This window comes from Sorex araneus, chromosome X (genome assembly GCF_027595985.1).
Source record: "Sorex araneus isolate mSorAra2 chromosome X, mSorAra2.pri, whole genome shotgun sequence".
In the NCBI taxonomy this organism is placed as follows: domain Eukaryota; kingdom Metazoa; phylum Chordata; class Mammalia; order Eulipotyphla; family Soricidae; genus Sorex; species Sorex araneus.
In genome coordinates this window covers 327,228,118-327,230,207 of record NC_073313.1, presented here as the reverse complement: position 1 = coordinate 327,230,207, position 2,090 = coordinate 327,228,118, and the positions used below count along the sequence as shown (strand labels likewise).

The window sequence follows — 2,090 nt, the reverse complement described above, 5'->3', positions numbered from 1 at the left end:
AAGATTAAAAATTATTTTTCCAGGGAAAGATAGTTTAAAATTGTGAATTGTGAACAGCATCCTAGAGATTGTTCCTGATGTATTACACTAATTTAGTATCATTCTTTGATTTGTACAACTTTTCAAAATGCTTCTAAGTATATTATTGTTTCTGACTCTCATAAAAACCCCTTAGAGTCAAGACATTTTGTGGAAGAATATGTGATTGTAAATTTTGGGGTTTGTTCAAGATTTTTAAGTTTGTTATAAAATTAGTATTAGGATTCATACTCTTTCCCTCTGTGTCATTTGATTTTCTAACTCAACAGAATAGTAATATAGTAGTCCCATTTTTGTTTTCCATAGGAAAGGACTATTTGCCTCCTTTAATTATTTAATATGTTATCCTCACTTTCTTCAAATTTGAATTATTTTCTTCTCACATATTTCCTTCTCATAATGAGCATGATAAATAAATAGAACAAGGGGGCTGGAGCAATAGCACAAAAGCGAGTAGGGCATTTGCCTTGCATGCAGCCGACTCGGGTTCGATTCCCAGCATCCCATATGGTCCCCCAAGCTCTTCCAGGAGTAATTCCTGAGTGCATGAGCCAGGAGTAACCCCTGTGCATCACTGGATGTGACACAAAAAGCAAAAATAAATAAATAAATAAATAGAACAAGATTCACTATGATTTCAAATATTCTATATATAGGATTTAAGTTATTTAAAATATATTGAAAAAGTTTCAACAACCTTAAAAATAATTTAGTTTAAAATAGAACTCAAGGTGTTTGCTTTGCTCACAGTCAACCCAGGTTTGCTCCCAGGCACAATAAATTGTCCTCCAAGTACTACAAGGAGTACTCTCTGGAGCAATAGCACAGTGGGTAGGGCATTTGCCTTGCACACAGCCATCCCGGGTTCTAATCCCAGCATCCCATATGGTCCCCTGAGCACCGCCAGGGGTAATTCCTGAGTGCAGAACCAGGAGTAACCCCTGTGCATTGCAGGTGTGACCCAAAAAGCAAATAAATAAATAAATAAATAAATAAATAAATAAAAGTAAGCCCTGAGTACAGCTGGGTATGAGCCCCTCTACCCCACGCCCCCCCCCCAATTTTTTTAAACTGTTTCTTCCCCATCACCATCCCTCCAACTTTACAGATAAAGTCAATCTTGTGCAGAGTTTAAATGACAACCATGCCTTCAGTTACCTGATTGGTTTATAGAAAACTTGTTGCTAGGAACCAAGTTTCGTGTGCCTCAGAATAACTGTTTGTTTGTTTTTTTAATGTGTAACATTTCACAAAGTTGCTTGGCATCCCTGTCCAGGAGACATGCTAATATTCTATGTATTGAGCCAATTTTATTGCATGTATTGCTCAAATAAATGCTTTTTTAAAAACTTCTAAATTTCTTTTTTGTTATTGAATCACTGTGAGATAGTTACAAAGATTTCATGATTGGGTTTCAGTCATACAATGATCAAATACTATCCCTCCACTAACGTATATTTTCTATCACCAGTGTCCCCAGTATCTCTCTAGCCACCCCCACTGCATCCCACTCCTGCCTTTGTGGCAGACAATTTCCCCCATACTCTCCTCTATTTTTGGGCATTATGGTTTGCAATACAGATACTGAGAAGCTATCATGTTTGATCTTTTATCTACTTTCAGCACACACCTCCTATCCTGAGTGATCCTTCCAACCATCATTGACTTAGTGATCCCTTCTCTATCCCAGATGCTTTCTCCCCTAGCTCATGAGGCAGGCTTCCAACCGTGGGGCAATTTTCCTGGCCCTTGTCTCTAGACTGTCTTTGGTTGTTAGTATCATATTATGTTACTTTATATGCCACAAATGAGTACAGTCATTCTATGCCTCTCTTTCTTGCTTATTTCACTTAGCATGATACTCTCCATGTCCATTCACTTATGAGCAAATTTTAGCACTTCATCTTTCCTAACTGCTGCATAGTATTCCACTCTATAGATGTACCATAGTTTCTTTAACCAGGTGTCTGTTCTCAGCACTCAGGTTGCTTCCAGATTCTGGCTATTGTGAACAATGCTGCAATGAACATACAGGTGCAGATGTCATTTCT

The 2,090-nt window shown here is 37.8% G+C and overlaps 1 non-coding gene across 1 annotated transcript; it reads right to left on the bottom strand.

The window, feature by feature from the left end:
* Positions 1–1,270: 1,270 nt before the first annotated feature.
* Positions 1,271–1,377, bottom strand: LOC129400522 (U6 spliceosomal RNA). The gene has a single exon (XR_008627749.1). It is a non-coding gene; the product is annotated as a U6 spliceosomal RNA (small nuclear RNA).
* Between the last annotated feature and the right edge of the window lie 713 nt (positions 1,378–2,090).